The sequence below is a fragment of the Sinohyriopsis cumingii genome, chromosome 4, assembly GCF_028554795.1.
Source record: "Sinohyriopsis cumingii isolate HCF-2022 chromosome 4, ASM2855479v2, whole genome shotgun sequence".
Classification (NCBI taxonomy): Eukaryota; Metazoa; Mollusca; class Bivalvia; order Unionida; family Unionidae; genus Sinohyriopsis; species Sinohyriopsis cumingii.
This window is the reverse complement of record NC_142964.1, coordinates 57,047,949-57,071,354: the sequence shown is the minus strand read 5'-3', so window position 1 is coordinate 57,071,354 and position 23,406 is coordinate 57,047,949. Positions and strand designations below refer to the sequence as shown.

At 42.4% G+C, this 23,406-nt stretch overlaps 1 protein-coding gene across 1 annotated transcript in view; it reads left to right on the top strand.

The window, feature by feature from the left end:
• Positions 1-23,406, top strand: part of LOC149801209 (complement C3-like) — a 272,151-nt gene that overhangs the window by 177,982 nt on the left and 70,763 nt on the right. The gene's annotated exons all lie outside the window — the stretch shown is intronic.

Sequence of the window (23,406 nt, the reverse complement as noted above, 5' to 3'; positions counted from 1 at the left end):
TCTAACCCACCTCCATTTTCAAGCTAACCGCATATTTTGGTCCCAATAAGGCATTATCATCTTATCAAACCTCTTTATACTATACACCAAGAAAAACCAAATGAACATGCTGTCTCCTCAGTGTCAATGATTGAGAAGATTTGAGAATGAGGAAAATTATGTAATCACCTAGAATGGTATGGGAATTCACATAATTCTGAATGAATGGAAATTATTAAGTTTCATAGATTGATTCTGGAACCATATGTGCATCGTTTGAAGTGATGGATAAATTATTAACTCTAATAATGAAACTAATGACAATTGGGGATTAGATATTTCATTATGCTTTGTATTATTGGGCTTATCCAAATAAATTGAAATACCAAAAATGTATGCTACATGTTATGATGCTGGGTCATGTGTTACTTTTCATTATAAATTAAAAAGAACAATATGGCAGCTTTCTGAGAAATGTGTCAGGCATTATTTTCAAAACACATTTAACACAAAATGTATCTTCTTACTAAAGAAAACAATACAGCCTAACAAGAAATTTGTTCTCAAAAAGTCTACAGTTTTCAAAATGTATTAAAGAGTGGAGCCAAGCAAGTCACTTGGCAAAATCCTTTGCATGATTATTGAATTGCACAGGACAATTATGAATGGTTGTGTGATCTGAGATTTCTAAATTATATGGCCCTTAATTTAGTCCAGTCTGTCCATCCATACATTTGTCCATTTTTCAAAACTCTGCAAAAGACACTCAGTTAAAGGAAATTAGGCAGGTGTACATCTTTAGATGACCTGTTAGACTTCAGACAATTTCAGCAATTTTTACATTCGTTAACATAGTCATTTTTGGACAAAGACTCAAAGGATTTATTTTGGTCAAAAACCTTGTTAGTATGAATAAGCATAAACCGCTTGAGGTCAACAAAAAAAATTTGGTATGCATGTTTGTTAACATATGTAAGTTGCCTGATTAAATTTGCAAGCATTCTAGCAATTATCATATATCTTCTTCTTCTTGGCATCCGTCTGTCTATGGGAGACGATGGTGTAGCTCCAGAATAAGCTTTTGTTTATTCTTCTTTCTAGCTCTCTTTTCAGTTTGTTTTCTTATTCTGTCTTCCTCTGCTTTTTGAACTCCCTGCCTGACAGCTTGATGCCAGGTGGAATGGTCGTTAGCACAGCTCTTGCAGTCGTTGACATTGATGTTGGCCGTCTTCATGTCCTTCTTGCAAATATATGTGTATCGCAGATGTGGTCGTCCAGTTGGTCGTGCACCTTCTTCTAACTCCCCACATAACAGGTCATTGGGAATGCAGCCTGGGTCCATTCTCTTGACATGGCCGAGCCATCAAAGGTGCCTCTTGCTGAGAATGGAGAACATGCTGTTCATGCTAGCACATTCTAGAACCTCTGTGTTGGGTACTTTGTTCTGCCACTGGATGTGCAGAATGCGCCGCAGACATCTGTGTCTTGCGTAGGTGGCCCATGTTTTGCTGCTGTAGAGGAGTGAGCTGAGCATGCAGGCTTAGTAGACATGCAGTTTGGTCTTCTCGGTGAGGTTGGGGTTGTTCCAAACCCTCTGGTTAAGTCTGGCCATCACTGCTGCTGCCTTAGCAATCCTGCCGTTCATCCCAGATTCAATGGAGAGTGACCTGGAGATGTTGGACCCGAGGTATGTGAAGTTCTCGACAACTTCCAAGTTGTACCCATCGGTGGTGACAGAGGGAGGGGAGTCTGCGTCCTGCATCATGACGTTCATTTTCTTCAAACTGATGGTCAGTCCAAATTCCTTACAAGCGTGGGAGAGAGGCGGCATACCAGCTGCTGAAGTACATCTTCCATGTCTGATGTCAAGGCTTCATCGTCGTCGAAAAGTAATTCGCGGATGAGTACATCTTTGACTTTAGTCTTAGCATGTTGACGGGCAATGTTGAACAGCTTACCTTCAGCCCTGGTATGGATGTACACTCCCTCGCTAAAGTTCTTGAATGTGTGCTAAGGAGGGAGATGCCCCGGTAATTGTTGCAGTTGCTATGGTCTCCTTTGTTCTTGTACAAAGTTACGATGTTGGCGTCGCGCATGTCCTGTGGGATATATCCCTGTTCCCAGCAGAGGCAGAGGAGTATGTGTAGGAGTTGGAGCAGTGCTGGTTTCCTGCTCTTGAGGACTTCAGGCGGAATTGCGTCGCTTCAAGGAGCTTTCCCACAGGCAGGGCAATAGATAGCTTTTCCGAGCTCTTCCAAGGTGGGCTGTGTGTCTAGTTCCTCCATGACAGGCAGGTCTGGAATGGCTTCCAGGGCAGTGTCAATGACATTTTGGGTTGCATATAGCTCAAGATAGTGCTCAACCCATCGCTTCAGTTGTTTCCCTGGTCTGTGATGACTTCGCCTGTCTTAGACTTGAGGAGGGGACAGTCTTGGAGGTGGGGGGGGGGCCTGTTGTCATCTTGATACCCTCATACATTCCTCTTGCATCCCCGGTGTTGGCAGCTGTCTGTATACTGTTGCAAAGGTTAGCCTGTAGGTGTTGGCACAGCGGCGGTCGGTCTTCTGGGCGTTGTTCCTTGCAGTCCTGAAGGGTTGTAGTGTTCTGGGGCTAGGTGCAGCCTTGTATGCCAGGAGGGCTTTCCTCTTTGCCTCAGTCACGGGCTCCTTATTCTCCCAGTTTGAACATTTGTTTGCTCTCTCTTCCCATAAGCTGTGATTGCTGAATTGTACACAGAGTCACGGAGATAGGACCACTTGGAGTCAATGGTGTCATCAGGTGCCACTTTGGTGAGAGCTTCCTGCAGTTTGCTGATGAACTGCTGTGCTTTATCTGGGTTGCTTGCACAGCAGGTGTTGATGCGTGGATGACCCTTCTTCTTAGTGTGGTGCAGCTTCTTGGGTAATATTCGCACCTTGCTGGCCACGAGGGAATGGTCCATGTCGCAGTCGACACTGTGGTAGCTGCAGGTGAGGAGGATACTGGCCAGTTCTACATGCCTGGTGATCAGGAGGTCTAGCTGGTGCCAGTGGTGTGAATGTGGGTGTCTCCATGACACCTGGTGGATCTCCATGCATTTGAAGAAAGTGTTGGTCACACATAGTCTGTGTGAGCAGCAGGGGGGGCGAATCCGACATTTTGTCCAAACGTCATTTGGCTTAATTAGTACTTTCTGCACTCAGCGGATCCGGTGTAGTCAGCGCTGGTAAAAAAAAAACGACGTCGGTCCATCTTACACGATGGTGACGTCATTTGGTTTAATTAATACCTTCTGCGCGCCGATCCCAGCGTCGTCAGCGTCCGGTAAGCACATCGACGACCGCGTCGATGTCATCGCCCCCCCCTGCTGCTATGATCTTACAAACAGAGTGATCACTAACTCCTCCTCTTGTAGATCAATTAGGTTATTTGACTGATCGGTAATTCTAAAATTAATTCTCGTTAAAAACCGATCATGGCATCGCATATAGACCGGATTAATCGGACTCTCAACGATTAAAAATCCCGGAGGGGCTGTTGGTGAAAACGAATAAAGGATATATCCCTGTTGAGCCTGATTTGATTGCTTGGTATCCACCTGGTAACTCCCTTCGATAACATCACATACTAGATTGATTGCTATCACCGATGCAATATTTACGTTGTATGGAGCAATATGCCTACCACCATCTCCGTTATCGTATTTGAGGATAGTTGATGGGGGGGCGTCCGCGGGTGGATTCTTAGGCCATCCTAGTATGGTTCTTATTGAACTGTTATAAATATCAACCATATACCCCGGTGTGCTTATTTCAATCGTCGACGATAACGTCGGTTCATGAACCGTAATAGCGATTTTTGATTCTTTTCCTGTGATCGATTTTATCCTGCGTTGAAATTCTTTATTGATTTGCTCTATTTGGTATGACCCAGTTGGTATTGTAACCTCCTCCCAGTTTGGGGTCCCATCGGGTTTATTTGTCCGTGCAAAAACCAGCGAGTTATTAGGTTGTTGTCCGTTAAATGCGTTCGCTCGAATATTAGGCCAACTGTGATATATTCGCAATTTTGCCAGCGCTATTTCCTTCACTGGAACCGGCGACGGGAAGTTCACACTGAATTCGGGTTTCGTTGACGTTATCGATATCATATTTGTTTGTACCGGAGTGGTGTTCTCCGCGATCCGTTGAAGCAACTGAAACCCTTCTGGGTTCAGCGACATTATTATTATTCGTTGTCTTTAGTGTCTAATTTCAGCAACCAGGTGGTTCCGGCTTCCAGTTAAAAATCCTCGATTTTTGACATCGCGGAGCTATACAACTGGACCATCGTGGAGAATTCAACATCGGATACGAACAAATTATCAATCGATAATGAGATCAACCCGGATAATTTCGAGTATGCGTCGGATACTATTTGATGTTTTACTGTATACTCGTTGAGTTTTTTCTGAAAACACGATGATATCTTTCTAGTGATTGCGTTGGCGACTCCAGCAACTGTTGTCATCGCGGAGACAGCGATTGGAACAGCGATCGGGGCTATCGTGGTCACCGTGGATAAAATAACACCGGTGCCAGCTACTATACCCGACACCGAGTACACGACCGCGTCGATGGCGGTTATTTTACGACGGTATTTTTTTATTTTTGCACGGTATTGTTCGGAAAGCGTTTTTAAGTTCGCGGAGAATTCTTTTGCGGTATCGAATCGATATTGATGTGACGTCGGTGATACCTCTGATTCAATTACCCTGGTGGTCATTTTATTCTAAAAGAGCTAGTGTTTTTAATTACTTAGATTCGCTACAAATTCCACATACCATGTGATGTTTGCCCGGGCTAAATTTCCATCAACGGCATAAATTGTAAACTGTTCAGTTGCGTTCTTGTCTATAATTGTTGATATTGTATTGTTAAACCCGGATGAACTCGACGATAATATATTAAACTGCATCATTGAAACCAGTGTCAATCGATAAATGCCCTTAACAGTTGCGGTAGTATTTACTGTATTCTGTGTAGGAGTCCAATCGAATGATCCATGCCGAATTGTGTATACTGTGTTGATGATGTTCTCATGAGGAATTTTTATTTTTTCGAATTGCTCTGCTACTCTCGGTAGTCCGTCTTTAATCGCTTCAACATCAGTTCCGATTATTTCTATTCTCCGCAAATTCGCGTCTATATTATTCTTGTTCGCTGCAACCCTAGTAATGAGTATATCTATTTCCTGTATATGCGCGTCCACATTTTTTTTGTTCGCTGCAACCTTAGTAATGAGTGTATCTATTTCCCGTGTATGCGCGTCCGCATCTTTTTTGTTCGCTGCAACCTTAGTAATGAGTGTATCTATTTCCCGTGTATGCGCGTCCACATCTTTTTTGTTCGCTGCAACCTTAGTAATGAGTGTATCTATTTCCCGTGTATGCGCGTCCACATCTTTTTTGTTCGCTGCAACATCAGTTTTGACTGTTTCTATTCTCCATTCATGCGCGTCTATATTATTCTTGTTCGCCACAATATCAGTTTTGATCGTTCCTATTCTCTGTTCATGCACGTCTATACCTTTTTTATTCGCTACAATATCAGTTTTGATCGTTTCTATTTCCCCTGTATGCGCGTCTATATTTCTTTTGTTCGCTGCAACATCAAGTTCGATTGTTTCTATTTTCCCTGTATGCGCGTCTATATTCCTTTTGTTCGATGCAACATCAGTTTTGATTGTTTTTATTTCCTGTCCATACACGTCTATATTTCTTTTGCTCGTTGCAACATCAGTTTTGATCGTTCCTATTTCCCCTCTATACACGTCTACACCCTTTTTGTTCGCTTCAATATCAGCTCTGATTGTCATTATGTCCTGTGTATGCGCGTCTATATTCCTTTTGTTCGCTACAATATCAGTTTTGATTGTTTCTATTTTCCGTCCATGCGAGTCTACATTATTTATGATCGTTGCAACATTAGCGCCGATTATTTCTATTTCCCGTTCATGCGCGTCTACACTCCTTTTGTTTGTTGCAACATCAGTTTTGATTGTTTTTATTTCCTGTCCATACGCAGTGATGTCATTTATAGTTGTTGTAATCTCATCCAGCTTGGTATTTTTTTTACCAAAGAATTTATCAAAGTTGTCATCGACCCTGTTAACATTTTTTCGCAACGTGTAAAATTGGCCCGACAGCGTTGCAAAATCCAAAATAGTATTCCTTATTGTTGTAATATTCGGTTCGGTTACCGTCGGGGTCCCGAAAAAACTAGCGGTAGTGAGCTGTATATCGGTGATAGATTTTTTCACCTCGGTGGCAGATTTTTTCACCTGCGCGTCGAGTTCGGTCACCGATCTATCCAACCTTATAAAACCGTCTTTGACTAATGTTACCGCCGATATATGTTCACCCGGTTTGAGTCGTCCGTCGCCGGTGTACAATGCGATAGTGCCCTCGGCGGCATCACGCTGTCGTGTTAAAACATCATCCAGGGACACATTACTGGATTTCAATTTACCCTGGCGGTCTTGAAATACGACTATTTCACCTGGGTCAACACTGGTTAAATTCAACGTATCGGCGATTTCATCCTCGATTAGTTTTTTTATGTCATCGGTGGCGAGCGTTTCCGTGGATTCCTTCAGCGCCGAAACCGGTCGTCCCCAAATATCAATCATCGTTATTGTAAAAAAAAACGGCGTTTCTAATTAACCCGCCGGGCCTCTACGACCCCACTAGTGTATTCGTTTACAACTACATGAGGTGGTTTTCGCGATGATGAAATCGCCGCGAGTACGTTCAATGCCTCACGGCCACATATCGGTGGGTCACTTAATCGCTGTGTTGGCAACGTGGAATAAAACGCCCGGGCTGAACACGCCCGGATATACCGCATGAACTCGTTTGGCGGGGCTAACCCGTATGAATCAAAATAGACGATTGCACGCGGATCAATCGCGTATGCAACCCAATGAGTTCCCGCTCCGGAGGACCCATCGAGGTTAATTATGCCTGTTTCAATATTCCTTGGTGCCGCCGGTAATTGATCCCTCATAAAAACACCTCTGAAGTTTTTTATCGCTAGCGCGTTTGCGGCGTCTATTAAATCAAAATTAGACATGGGAGTCATTGACTCAGGAGTCATTGACTCCCGAGTCAATAAACGGTTCCCGGTAGTCTTAGACCCTTTCCCGAGTACCATGAATACGGGGTTCCCGGTAGTCTTAGACCCTTTCCGGCCACGGATCGTTTTTTTTTATAGCCTTTCCCGGTTGCCTTCTTCAATGCCATCCCCGCCGCGGTACCAACGGCTCCTAACGCCGCCGCCTTCGCCACTGCTGGTGCGGCCGCGGCAATCAACGCTGGAATCGCAGCTAACAACGGAAATATCCCGCCGGTCTTTTCCATGTTTTTAATCGCTGCGGCCGAGAAATCTACCTGAACACCCTTTTTATTCTTCATCGCATCATTGAAATGTTTTATTTGACGCGCCGTCAACGATATCTTATGATTACCACCCGCCATCTGTGACGGCTTCAGCGTTATTGTGGTCCCGCACTGTTTAGCCGACTTTGATCGTAATTTCTTGACTTGACCATCAGTCAACTCTACACTGACGACACTATACGACATTTTATTGTAAACGTGTTTGTGCTTTCAATTACATGTTTTCCACTGGTGCATCAACGATTCTCATTCGTCCACCAACGCCTTCTAGCAGCATTGATTTATCGCTGAGAATGACAGCAACCGCTCTATAATTAACACCAGCCGGGTCTATACAAGCTCGGAAGTGTATATCAACGACGGATTGTCTCGTTAAATCAAGATGTTCCAACGAAAAATAATAAATCGGATACAGCTTTTTAAAATCAAGTTGTGATATTTGCAAACCGGTGTCGACGTTTTGATCACGACCCATATATGACAGCAATCGATGATACACACGTGCGACATGGTTGTCGCCGTAATTAAGCTGTATATCCTCGGATGGTTCCTGTTGTCCGTTTATTCTCAGCGAAACATCCCTGACTCCTAATTTATCAAATATCATATGGCTGCGTTCTTGACTGCCCAATCGTTCCCTATTCTGTAGCGCTATAAAAATATGACGCGGGGCTGAAACACCCTGTTTTGATGCCAGGTGCCATGTAAACGTATCGGCGACGTTATCCTCTTTAGCATCAGTTGTTACCGCTAGCCAACTCAACAACGATTTTCCTCCCTGTTCCATAAATGCTAACAATCGTGCTTCCGTGGTAACTGATGGAGTCAGCACCGGCATCCACAATGCCATTTTAGTTAAAATGACTTTACCGGCAGCGACGCCAGCAGCATGCCATATTGCATTGTTATCATCGCCCCTTCACGTCAGCGCGATTGTATGCTTAGCCCCATAGATAACCCTCCTGACATTTCTGCAGAATCCAAATATGTGATGGAGTGGAATCGCGCATGAAAACTGTCGGCGTGGTCTTTGCAACATTGTTACTCGTGCTGCGAATCCCATATTGTAATTATCGTTAAGACTTTTTATAACAGTGAAATTAGCGTCTGGTCTTGCTCTGCGGTCTGGGTTATTTGCTTCAGCCTGTGGGTCAACTGCGGTATCTCTTTCCACCAGCACGTTAACGTATTGAAGATGATCAGCGTTATCGGTGGTGGCCTTCGCAAACATCATAGATGGGCCCGTCGATCTCGTATAATCGTCCGAGTATCTCGCTAACCCAATTATCGTCGTTGCAACATCAACCTCGCGTTCTATTGATTCAATTTCTCGCCCGTCAATAAGATATCTGGCGCTCTCAAATAACGCCATGATACCGTTGTTAACGAAGCCAACTCGAACACGATCGTTATCTGCGTATGGTGCATTATCGGCGGCATTTGTCACGAGTTCTCCCTCAATTTCGATAAACGCTTCACATGGCAGAAAGTATCTACTGGTATCTTGGACTTGAAGTTCAATTCGCGATCGTAGGTCGGGTTGCGCTGCATAATAAGAATAATATTGATAATCACGGACAGAATCATCCCTGCGCACTGGGGCATCCATATCAAACGCGGGATCAGCGGTTCGCGCAAACATTTTATTATTTATCATGTTGATGTTTTCAATTGCGATTTTCTTTGAATTCTGTTTAAGACCACTCCCCCGCTATTGTGTTCATGGGCGCGTTGGTGGATGACTGAGCCGCCAACGACTCTAGTTTTTCTTCCACGGCGTTATTTATTACTTTACTGACATTTGCAGGCATCACCGTCGTTGATGGCATCACCGGTGGTTTCTGTTTTTTTCTTGAAAATCTCTTGGATTTCACCAACGACATTAGTTTGTCCTTTGCTGCAGAAAGCGCCTTTCCGGCAACATCTCCAATAGCACTAATACCCTTATCACGAATAACATCAATAGCCTTCATTCCTAATTGTTTGGCTAACGGCGCTACTTTTGGAGCCATTCTTGTAAATAACCCCGCAATGGTGCTACCGAGACCATCTCCATAGTACGCGCGGTAAACAGGCAATCGCGAGTTTACCACGTAGACGAGTACTGGTTTATCGTGGTTGTAGTGTATGATCATCTTTATTATAAAAACACCGGTTTTTCAATTAGTGATTGTGATCACCAGTGATTGTGATCACCCCTTTCCCCTTTCCCACCGCCGTGTGGAAAACCGGAATAAATTTTATCAAAATTTCCTGGGGTTTTTGCCCTCGATAAAAATCCGGTTTTTTTCCGGTTTTTTCCTGATTTCTAGTCATTTTTGGTCGTTTTTTGTTGCCTATAGTCGTTTTTTTTCGATTTTTCAGCAAAAACATCGATTTTCTCTAAATGATTTCCTGGGGTTTTTGCCCTCGAAAAACGGTCAAAAATGGCCAAAAATAGCCAAAAAACGGTTAAAAACAGTCAAAAAATGGCAAAAAATGGCCAAAAATAGTCAAAAACGATAATAATTTTATAATTTTATAATTTTTTAATTTTTTTAATCATCCACGAGTTCGTCTATGAGCGTTCGATACGCACTAACGTCCATGATACCACCCGTAAATAACCGCTTGCAAATATCAGCGGCCTCATTGATTATTTCCGGAGAGTTATTTCCGGCTCGTTTTCCTCCGATTAGTACCTCTAGCCGTGATATATCACTGAGAACACTGTTAGGACAGGTAACGCCGTAGGATTCTTTACCAACAGAGTATCCTTTTCCTTTTTTTGGTATTCTACTTTTTACTTTATTGTGGAATGCGTCGTAATCGGGGCCATCACCACGTAGTAATGCATTCTCGTGTTTACTCGCTAAATACACTATTCTTGTCCAATCCTTTAACGACTTTATACTTTTCTTGTAACCGCTATTGATATGCTCCTTATCTCGTATGCTCTTAGCAAAATTGGAGGCAGTAAAATCAATTAATTCTTCCCTCCTGTCCCTGAGGTCTCTAATTTGATCTATTGTGCTCTTCTTAAGTACATTACGGGGTATATTCCTCTCTTTTTCTTCTTCTGGTATTTCTTCTTCCGGTGTTTCTTCCGGTATTTCTTCTTCTGGTTCTCTTGCGGTAGCACCTAGTTCTTCTTCGTCGGCCATTGTAACATAAGGTTCTTGTGGTTCGGTTATAGCGAGTGGCGGTGGCCTCCGTGTTGTAGCAGCCGCTAGTGTTTCTAAAGACCTTTTTGTTTGTTCGGTCTGAGCCGCTATCTTTTCAAGCGCATCGAGGACGGGTACAGTTGCCGCCGTAACATCTTTGGTCGCTTTAGTTACCGGGGCAAAGAGTTGTTCGCTTCCAACAGTAAAATCGGTTTGTAGTTGCTGCCGCGTTTGAAGTTGCTCTCGGACCCTGTCTCGTAACGGTATGAACTTTTTAAGCGCCGCTAGCCGCTCTCTGGCTAGCCGAGTAGTAAGTGATTCGCCTACCATTATTGCAATTGCGAAGCAATTTCTAATTTCTCGCCGGAGTTTTCGTCTATAATCCTTCTAATGTTTTTGATCTTGCTAGAAATCTCCCGGCGTCGTTCATAAACACGTCCGAGTTTTTTTCGTATTATTTCAACGGCAGTAAATAGTCCAATGAATGCATTTGCGTCATTGTGGTACAAGTTTTCATTAATCGTATGTTGTAATCGTTTTACAAAAAAGTACTCGCGGGCCAGGGTAAAACGCCCCCGTTTTGATTGCTCGTTAATAATTTCATAATCGGATAATATTTTTTCACTGTCGAGACCATCAGATAATTCAATTCCTTGATTTTTTAATTTTGAAATCTCGGCTAATATATTATTGATGTCTTCGATATTCATTATTCCTATAAAACATCTTGTTTTTAAATAAAAAAAAATGAAACCCCCGCGTATCAATTCCGAAGGTGTTTAATAATTCGTTTTCTTCCGGAATGGACAATTTATTGTCATGGCGACTTCGTCAGCGCCATAGGCGCCGGTGACTTCGTATCTACATATGAAAATCGAATTCTATGCCCGGTCTTTTTTGAGATTGCTGTTTGATATACTCGTTCTGCTACTTTTCGTATTGAGGCGATACAAATGTCAAAGTATCTACTGGCTTCATTCATCGACTGAAATATTTTTTCCTCGTGAGTTGTTGTATCAAATGACTTTACGGGTTTTGCTTTCTTTGGGTATTTACCGGTTTGGCCTTTTTTGGTATTTTGACTCTGCGAGACAGCTTGCAAGTTTATAAGAGAATTATCAGTCTTATTATTATTAATATGATCAATCACAAGTCCATTTTCGATTAATCCGTTGAATACCTCAAATACCGCCCTATGAACATGGTACTTCTTCTTTCCGGCACCAAACACCAGATACCCCTGATTACTTACGGTACCAACCGGCTTCTTCAGTTTGCGGTTTCTAACAATGCCGTCGCGAGATGCCTCGTAATTGACGAGCACAGGATGCGGCTGAAATTCTTGGTCCATTTGTATAATAATACTATTTGTCTAATTTATTATTTGGTTTAATTATAAATCTTTCAACGTAGTCTTGGGGGGTTTTGATGACGAAGTCGGCGGTGGGGTCAATGACGGCGTTTTTAATTCGCTTGTCATAATAGCGTTTTAGTTCCCTGTATCGCTTTCCGCCACAATTGATACACAACTGCGATTTTCCTCTTACACCGACGTGGCAAACCAAGCACGGGAGGGGACCAAGAGAACCATTACGAACGCTTTGTAAATGGTACCCGCAGAATTCACCTCTACATGATTTATTGCACGGGGTTGTCGACCCAATCATCAACCATTTACAGTGATTCATTATACTATATTCTTTCATTTAAATACTTGTTTTAATTATATGGATGAGTTCGAGAGATTAGCAGCAATTAAGCCCTGGAAAAATATTAAGTTCAATCTCGATAGAGTCCTCAAGGACGCACCAAAAGCGTTAATAAACGATAGAACCCTGTTGAGTAAAATACGCGATTGTATCAATGAATTCAAGCGTGATGGTGCATCTCATAGTTGGTCAACATTTCGAATTGATGGTGTTGTTGATGCTACCATGAACGACAACCGCGCAGCAACGATAATATCACAACTTGGCTCCAGCGAGTATTTCTTCAGAGTAAAATTCATTGTCCGGGTGGAATCAGGTGATTGGATCATACGTGATAAATTTGAACCAGTTCTCAGCGAAAAGAAAACAGTCATTGTTAGCCGCGACTCCAAGCCGGGGTTGTTAACCGGAATTGACAGACCATACTATGAACGAGCGTATCCTGAAACAGCAGTTGTTTATGGAATATACCCGTTAAATAAGAAACCTGATATCGGAAAACTAGCGCCGATGAAACAGTCAACGGGGATAAATTGTGTAGCAGAACGAGTAACAGAGCATTTTACAAATGCGTGTCGAGGAAACAAGTTGACTGATTTACGACGTAGCAAAATCAACCGGTGGGAGGAGACAGTGCGCGAGCGTGGAGCAACCATCAGCGACATAGCGAGATTAGAAACGTCGTTGAGATTTCCAATAACCGTTACAACGATAACCGGTGAAGTATTATACGAATCGAAGTACAAATCAAATGGATCCCCAATCAAAATTATTGATCATAACGAACACGCGTGGACGCCCGCGATCACAGTGTTTCCACGGGATAGAACGGTAAAGTATATCTTGGGGGAATTCCTGGAAGAGAACGGGTTTCTCGCGGAGAGGAAACTATTTGATGCTATCGCTTATTTGTGTAAATACGACCCTGTATCAGTGTGGTTACTTCGCAGCGCTGATACCTTTGATCAGTTTGTAAGACCAAACGGCGAATTATATCGCACTGAAGCGTTTCACAACAGGATGAAAAAAACCGCCATAGAATTTGAAGAGCATGATGAACAACTGCTAACAAATTGTTTTACGATTCCATCGGTTGCGGCTCATGTTGCAGCGAGGAAAAATGCGTGGAGTCCAACACGCAAGGAATTTCTACCGGATGTACAATCCAGTTGTTTGGAATACTATCACGGTGGACTATGGAACACTGAATACAACCGCGACGCTATGATTTCCGTTGATATGGTTGCCTGTTATCCAGCGAGTTTTCTCGGGTATGGATCCGCCGCTGAGTATTTCAAACGATTTGGACACCCCAGACATGAAATGACTCGTGTTGCTATTAATGGACCACTGCCTGATTTTGATTTAACCGGATTCGCTCGCATAGTATCATTTGAGTTCGCGGCAGGACTTCATCGCTGTTGCTATATTTGGATCGGTAGACACATGGCTGAAAAGAAGTGGTTGCCAATAGCGCTGCTACGGTACATGATTGATTGTAGCATGCTTGTATCGTTGATTGTCAGTGACGCGATTATATCATACCGAGCGCAGACTGAAGTCTGGTTACCAGAACCGGAGCGTCTAGATAGCATAATTGACGAGTCCAAAAAACACATCGATGCCGACGAGGAATATATCATCGAATGGTCCAGGAGGATATTCAACCAACGAAACCGCGAGGCAAAAGATCTCGGTAGAAGAATAATCGGTAAATTCACACAAGGTGGAAAAAACCACGACTACAAACGATATTGCTCACGGCTGATTATAGATGACGCAGAATATGATTTCGTAATCAAGGACGCAGTGGCGAAAAATAGATACGTGAACTGCGAAACAGCTTTCTTGTCCAATGGAACAAAGTTGGGTACAGTTGTTACCTACAGCGACGGAGACAGCCCGGCATACCCGCATTTGAGGGCGTCTATGCTGGGTTACGCCGCTATCAATTTATTCTCGATGATAAATAGATTCCCCGACACCGCGGTTAGAGTAGCCGTTGATTCGTTTTATGTTGACGTAGCGTATAAGGAAAACGTAGCCGAGTTTACTAGTCCGGACGAGAGTTGGGGTACATGGAGAATTAAAAATGAAATACGACGCGATTATTCCCCGTCAGCAGATGTCACCGTTGAAAACAATTACTTACGCGGTGATAAATTATCAGAATGGTCTAATGCACCACCGTGTTCTGATCCAATTTGTAGACACAAAACAGTTTATTTAAGCGGCTGTGGCGGGTCGGGAAAGACGACTCGGGCAATTGAATTATTTCGAACGCGGGCAAGTATAATCGTGCTTACACCGACCCATAGACTAGCGCGAGAAATAAAACAACGAAATGTTGACGCCGTTACTTATCACAGCTTTTTTCGATACAGCGGCGGTGAGTGGACTCCTGATCGAATGGGTGAAAAATTTATTCCTGGGGTTTTCATTTGGGATGAGATATGTACTGTTTCGTTAGATGTTTTACAAATGTTTCTTGATTGGTTGCTGCGCGCGAATACAGCGGTGATCATGTGTGGCGACCATGGCCAACCACCACCATTTGTCGGCGAGGGTCCACATGATTGGTTAAAGGGTTTTGTGGACTATTATGAAGAAACCGATACTGATTACCGGGCACTTGATGAACAACTGCGCGGGGTTAAAAAATTAATCAGATTACAGCCGGATAGAATTCAGTGTGAAATAATCCGCGAGGTGATTCCGGAAACGCCGTTAAATGAATTCTGGGAAACATGGAGACCAAACGATTTGATTGTAGCGAGTAGAAAGATAGTCAGAGACACACTTCAGCGGAAGTTGTTTACGTTGCATAAGGAAAAGTTTCCAACGCGTCCAGTGCCGTTATGTTATAGACCCGCGGATACACGGCGGCAGAACATTGAAGTTGAAATCCCGGGCCGGACAGAAAAACAAATTCTCGTGCTGAATGATATTGTGCTCGTTGATATCAGCGTCGTCGAGGACGCGCTACGTGCTGATAAATCCCCGTGGACGCTAGGATACGCAACAACAATACATTCCTCGCAGGGACTAACCATCACGGACACAATTGTTTGGATGGTTGATAATCGCATCGAATGGTCAAATCTAGTCTATCTTGCAGTGTCCAGAGTACGAAGGATAAATCAGCTTCGAAGAATTGTTATTGACGAAGCCAGTGACAAAGCCAGTGACGGAGTCATCGATGCAAGCGTCATTGATAGAAAACTCTCGGGTTACCGCCAACAGGATAAAAAAAAACAGCGGCGTTTTGATATTGATGCCGAATTAATAATTGCGTTACGACAACAACAGAATAATCACTGCGCAAGTTGTAATTGTGTAATGCGCTGGCGTTATTCGGATAAAGACGCTCGCCAATTTACCGTGGACAGAATCGATAACAGTCTCGGTCATGTTAAAAACAATGTGAGGTTGACCTGTCTTGAGTGTAATAGACGCAACGGCGCTAGTTAAGACCACACGGGGGTAATTGAGTATCGTCAGGTATCACTTGTAGTTGCTCGCGTGTAAATCCGCGCTGAGGAGCAGTTGAATCCAGTCTATAGATCGGTGGTCTACCAGTTGATCGTGTTATCGTTGATATGTTATGTGTGGTAACACTCCAAATAGGATCAGTAGCTCTTTTTTTACCGCCTTCAAGCTCTCCTGGTTCATATAGATATCTAACAGTGACATCGCCGAGAATCGGCTTGGAAACGCTATCTATTTTTGATCTTCCGGGTATATACTCGTATTTAATCGCGTCGCTGGGCTTCATGTTGATTGCTCGGGTAATCTCGTTATTTAACGCTCCAATTACGCCTGGCAACCTTTTGACCTATTCACGAGATCGTTTTTCTTGGATGAATTCCTTCGCGTATTGATACCCAAATAACCGTTCAGCAAGAGTCCGATTGAATCGTTCAACAATTGCCTGATCACGATGTAGCGCAGTATGACCTCGTCGTATCGCGACGCTATGATGTTTCAGCGTTGATAAAACAGCGCCGCGAAATTCACTACCGGGATCAACTTGTAGTAGATTTGGCCAGCGCAGAGGACCTCTTCGATAAATTCTTTCAAATGCAGCGGCTACTTCAGTTGCTGACTTTGTTTTTAACGGCTCCGCTTGTTTGTATCGACTCGCAACATCAACTACGGTTAGCGCGTATTTGTAACCGTTGTCATGCGGCAGAAATAATATGTCAGCTTGATTAACTTCATTGGGTACGCTGACATCAAAGCGCGAGAAGTTGATTTGTTTAGGTGGTGGTAGATAAATTTGCCATATAGCCTGTTTGGATAACCAATTAGCCGCAGTGGCCTTTGTTACCTTTGCAGCGCTTGCGAGTTTACCAATTGCGGCCTTTCCTTTCCAGTATCCTCTCGGAGAATAATAGATGGATTCCATGTTGTTATTATAAACGCTAGCGTTTTCAATTACCAGCGCGAGAAGCTCCGCTTCCAATCATTAATTTACCTTTCATAGCCGATTTTACCAACCATGAGGCCAATTTTTCTTTGACGGATTTATCGGGAATAGCATTTAACGCGTGAATTAATTTTACATCCGCGATATGACGCTGTTGCAGATCACCGCTACGATAAGCTATATCATGTATCCGACATGCTTCGTCGATAGCGTTTATTGGATACTCACTGGGTCGCGGCTGATTTTGATCATCGAGTCTGATATCTAATCGTGTTCCGGGGCCACAGTAGCTATATCCTGGGAGGTGCTTTTCTCCTGGATACTTTGCCCACGGTGTTCCGGGGAGTTTTGATAACTTGGCTGCAATATCACCTCCTCGCTTTTTTTTAAAACATCCCCGGGTTTAATAGAAATAAATCTAAATTTCTTTGTACCGCATTGTGCACACTTACCAGTAAGGGCCGATCTGTTATTTCTTGTTGTAGCGGTTGTCATATCATTTGTGCCAGTACGTACTCTACACTTCACACAATATAGATCCATAATTTATGTATAGAGATATGAATATAATTGATTTTTCGGCGACTAAAACAAGAGAACCAGTTAAGCATGTTGCAGCGTTACCAAACTCGATCCGGATGATTATCATCGGACCATCTGGATCCGGCAAGACGCAATTGTTACTCAATTTAATAATGAGATGGATGAAGTGGGATAAGTTGTATTTGGTTGCTCCTAGCGTAGATGATCAACGATGCTACGAGGTGTTAAAAGATTTCAACGAGAATGCATCAGCGATCGCTAAAAAAAATGTTATTGTGTTTATTACAGATATCAATGATGCACCAGGTATTGATGATATTGATGGCGACGTTAACAATCTAGTCGTGTACGATGATGTTATGTTAGACAATCAAAAAAACCCAGCTAGGATATTTTCCAGAGGCAGGCATAAAAACACTGACGTGATATATGTCACTCAACGGTATACTCAGATTCCAAAAGTAATCAGAGATAACTGTAATATTCTTGCTGTATTCAACGGCGTTGATACACACACGCTACGAAATATTTGGCAGACATGGTGCGGCGGTGACATGGACTTCAATGTTTTTCGAAACTTTTTTAGTCATGCTCAGTCGACCCCACATGGATTCGTAACGATAAATTTACATGATCCTCGGACACGATATCGTATCGGACTTGACCAAATATTCGGTTAGTTGTAAATAATTTTCATTGTAAATAACCACTTAGCAGCAGGGGGGGCGATGACATCGACGCGGTCGTCGATGTGCTTACCGGACGCTGACGACGCTGGGATCGGCGCGCAGAAGGTATTAATTAAACCAAATGACGTCACCATCGTGTAAGATGGACCGACGTCGTTTTTTTTTTACCAGCGCTGACTACACCGGATCCGCTGAGTGCAGAAAGTACTAATTAAGCCAAATGACGTTTGGACAAAATGTCGGATTCGCCCCCCCTGCTGCTGTGTGAGCAGCACATCTCCAGCAATCGCTGATCATTCTCGATGATCTTGCCTCTTCTGTAAAAGTCAAGACAGGTGGACCAGGCCTCATGGTAAGATCCCACGCTAGCATTGAAGTCTCCTAGTAAGTAAAGGCCTTCATTGTTGGGGATACTGGATATTGCCTGGACGAGAACCTCATAAAACTTGTCTTTCTCCTCGTGGGTAGAGCAAAGGGTTGGGGGCGTACACGCTGACAATCTTGACCGGGCCTAAGGATGTTGACAGCCGGAAGGCAAGGATTCTCTCAGTACCTGATGACAGAGATTCAATGAAGGCGACTAGCGTGTTCTTTACAGCAAAGAATACACCTTGCTGCCTAGGTTCATCTGAGGGCTTCCCCTGCCAAACGAACATGTAATTGGGTTCCCTGATGGTACTGCTGTCAGCCAGTCAGGTCTCCTGGAGGCAGGCAATGTCAGTGTTCAGTCGGGAGAGTTCTCTGTCAATGACGGCAGTCTTCCATGCATCGTCAATCTGCTGTAGGTCAACGGTCAATCCAGGACACATGGTCCTGATGTTCCAGGTTGCAAAACGAAGAACCGGAGTCTTATTTCTTCTTTGAGTCTTTCATGGCATGGAGTTTTGTGGCCCACTTGTCGAAATGGTTCAATAAGCTCCACGCACCCAGTGAAGCAGGCAGGCCATGGCGGGCAGCACCTTACTGACTCGGGGCTGCCCAGCTTGAGGTGGGCGGTAGCTGTCCAGTGAGACCTGGTGATCTCTCCCATCGTCAGAAGTAACCCCTGGCGCCAAGCTCTATGCCAATGGAGCTTTGACTTAGAACTGGTAAACTGCTACCTCTCATGTTGTGCCAACGCCGTACAACGACGCTGGAGTGTCCTCTTCAGTGGAGCTACGAAGCCTGGGCAGGGTGGTATGGAGAATCAGCTGTTGTCCATGCAGCAGATCACCCCTCTCTACTCAGCTGGTGGGCCCAAGGGTATGACGAATGCCGATACAGCTTGTCACCAACAGCATCACAAGAGATGCCGGAATGACATTGAAGTCAAAGTCAGACTGCCTTAGCTACTCCGTTTCCGGATTTTCTGTTGGGGTTTACTCCCTTAGCCTTTCCCATGAGTGGGAATAGCCGCAAGGTAGCAGAGGTATGGAATCGGAGTTTTCCTGCTCCTAGATGAGCTACCATGCAAGGTTTATGAGTCCCATCTAGCTGAAGCAACTGGTTTTAAGGCCATAGTGGAAAACGTGGTCCACCGAACTTCAGATCTAAGCCACTCGCGAAGGCCAGGAGCTGGATTTTAGTTGACAGAGGCAATCAGAGACACAAGCCGTATGGGGCACTTCTGGAGATGTGGGGTGCTTGTCTCCCACTCCCTCCTCGGCAATGTCAACCTTAGACCACGATTACCATATATACACTCATATAAATCCATTCATGTCTAATTTATATTTGTGTATAATTTGATCAAATGATGACTTATCAATCTCGAGTTATTATAACACTACCTCTCCCTTTTGACTCAATTATTGTTTGTTTATGCATTATTGCATTTGACATTTTATACCAGTGTACTGGTAATTAAGTTTTTAATGTGCTTTGAAATTGTGAATACCTAACTCATTAAAATGTAATCTCAGTATGACAACAGAACAAATAACAATATGGTTTGATTCAACAATTAGTCTAGTGAACGTATTTACATAATGGTGCCACAACATGTACATTGTAGGTTTGATTACGCGTTGAATTAAGTACATACTTTGGAATCGAATCCTGGGCACCTTTGCGCAAAACTTTAATAATATCTCCAAAAGACAATAATGAATGAAAGTACGTACCACGCAGCAAATATCTCCTAAAAAAACTAATTCAGAATACATGTGATCGATCAATATTTACTTAAAACAAGGCTTTATAAATGCCACGAAAAACCTCCTGATTTTAGCTCCCATTCTCTATTATTTATCTAGTCTCCCTACTTGGCTTTTGAAAAATTCATAGGTATGGCTTACACCCCGTTTTACAAAACTATGGCAATTGTGCTAATATTATGGAATAAAAGGCAATTACACATGAATGTATTGTTATAATTGCCGGTCAAAATTCCCTCTTAACACAAGCCAGTTTCAGGGTTTTAATGACTAACTGGCCTGTACTGCTGTCACAAAATTAAAAACAAATTTGCTGACTATCAACATAGGAGATGCCGAAACAAGCTTTCCATTGTGTAGAAAGTTATGATGTTTGTTCAGTCAAGACACAAAACTAAAATTGTTTGATGTAGATCTTAGTTGATCTATATGAGAATTTTAGCCTTTATTATTACCACTCTTCGTGAACATGTAAATTATACTAGTTATGTGCCTGGTACAATTAAACATGCATACCTTTTTAAAAATATTACCTCAATTTGTAGGATCGCTTATATCATTGAAAATGAGTAATCCGTGAGCGCCTGATTCAGTGTAAATGAAACAGCTATTAAGGACTAGCTGAAATGTTATCTGGACGAATGCAATTTGGTCAAATCAATGAATAAAGCAAAATCTGCATATAATATGTTTGTGAATAAATAAGGATTTAAGTGATGCTATGCACTGTGTAAGTACTATACATTATAGTTCAGCCTGGTCTCCTGGGTAAACTCAACTGGCCCGCGAAATATGAAGTCTCTGTTTACCTTTATTTAATTTCCTGTTGGAGAAACCATAAAATACGCACATACAGAATAATAACAAACTGAATCAAAGTACTTTATGACAGTTTAATAATTGTCGGGTAACCGAAAGTTATTAGTTTTACATGCTTATGTCTTAGGACACATAAAAAATCATTTTTTCTGTGTCCCAAGATTTACAGCCATTACATTAGTCAACAAAAAGACCTAAAAACTGTAAAGTTTAGACATTGGCCTGTGGATAAGCAGAGCATCCTTCTTCCAGGCCTTTATTTTTTCCCAAATTATTTGGCTTATATGTTAGTATAAACGATATTAAGTTCTTGAACTTTCTGGCATGAGTGGTTTTGCAGTGGAAACATGCATGTTTTACAAACATCAATTTAGTGTGCAAGGTAATTCAAGAATCATACTTCTCCACTAATTTATGATGGGTTTCAAAAATCATACAACCGTTACCAGACATTTTTGCCCAAATATCAACATATTTACTGGAAATGTTGATGAAATTTATTGTCAATAAATTTAGAGGTGTTGTTGATTAAAATAAATATGAAATTAATGAAGTAATCCATTACTAGAGGTAATGGAAGAAATATTCTTTCCATTCAGATTTGCTGTATTTTCAGATTTAGTATTATTATTCCCTTATTCACTTGTTTCACTCTTGCCAGTTTGTATGTTTGCTTGTTACACTCTCAATATCTTCAATACTATTTCATCTATGCTCATGAATCTTGGTCATAGCTGCCAAGTGTCCCATTTTTTCCATATTTGTCCCGAATTTTGACTCAAATACGGCTGTACATTTTTCTTGTTAAAAATCCATTTTTTTACTATTAAAATAAATAATTAAAATTTCCATGTAATTTTCATTTTGTAAAGGCCACCCGGTTCCATCTGAGAGCAAGTGTATTGCAGGATATAGGGAATTCAAAAATGTGATTGGTTCATTCAAACTCAAGGCTAGCATGCTAGCCTTTAACCACCATACAGTTGCCGATTCGCTGTATCTCATCTTTGTAATATTCAGCTTCTAGTCATGTAGAAAAGGAAAAGCAGTAGATTCAGAATTTTTTCCAGCACAAAAATGAAAACAGAACCGGAAGGACAGCTGTACCATCCTGTTTAGATTTGTGAAACCATTTAGTAAAAGAGAAAACCTTACATATTTCAAATTGTGTAATTGTGATTTTGCTATTGAGCATGGAGGCACCAATGACATAAAACAGCATGAAAAAGCTAATCAACATCAGCTTACTGTTTCATCAGCAACTCAGCCTGTACTTGCGATGTTTATAAATGCCAGAAAGAACCTTGATGTAATTTGATTGAAGTTCATTTTACTTAATTTCTTTTAGAAATGTACCTTCCTCAATTACTAGTGTTGCTGGCGATTTATTTCCCACACTTTTCCCACACAGTAAAATTGCAAATTATTACTCATGTGCAATTATAAAAATAGTTCAGTAAAAAAAATCGCACAGAATTCAGATCATAAAAGAAAGATGGTGCACTGGAATCGATAATGACTGAAAAAACATTGTGTCGAAAAAAGCTCCTATAAACAGCTTGTGTCGGAGTGTATGTTGCATTCTTGAACCTTCTGAATGGGCACTTGAATCAAACAGGATGCCCATTCAGAAGGTGCAAGAGTGCAACACATGCATCTTTGACATTAAATAATTAAGTTACTTTACTGTTGGTTATAAATGTTGTAAATACTTACATCAAGGTTTAAAAATCAGTATTTAATCCTGAAAATTAGCATTTGGGTCATAATCAGTCAGTATTTTTGTACTCTGAGATTGGCAGGTCTGTTTGGTATGTGCTTGAGTAGACCTCTTTTTAAATCAAGGGGACATCATTCAGCCGAGTCAAATTTGCGAGCAGAGACTCAGCTATAAGGTCTACATTATATGACTCTTCATTGTCAACCATTCACTAGGCACCAGGTAATGTATCAAGTGATAGTCAACAGTGTATGTCGCTGAACACAGGGCATCAGGTAATATGTCAAGTGAAAGTCACAAAAGGTCTTTCTTCGATCACTAAACACCAAGCAATGGATGGACACAATATAATGTGTCAAGTGACAGTAAACCAGTTGTTGTCTTGGGGCACCAGGCATCAGGTGCCAGTTAATTGGCACTAGCCACTGAATACCAAGTATGGTTATTGGTTCTGATCTCCATGTTTTTGTCACTGGTCACAAAACACCAAGTGCTGACACCAGGTTTAGACCCCAGTCTCCAGGTCAGGCACCAGGTGTTGAACATGAGTTGTGAGGAAAAGGTTCAGGCCAGTACCCTATTATCTATATGTTTTCAATCCCTATGGAGAACAGGCTCTGGGTTTTGATGACCTGTGTAAGGGAAGGAATCCTGATGATATTGATGTCACCAATCAAACTGTGTGTTGCTTTGAGGCCTACCACCACACAGTAGTGACAAAGCAATCTCCCACTTTTCTTCCATGACACTATAGATAACATTGCCATGGCTCCATGGATCAGTGAACTTGGCAGGCCAGTGATCATCCCCACCTCCTCAGGCC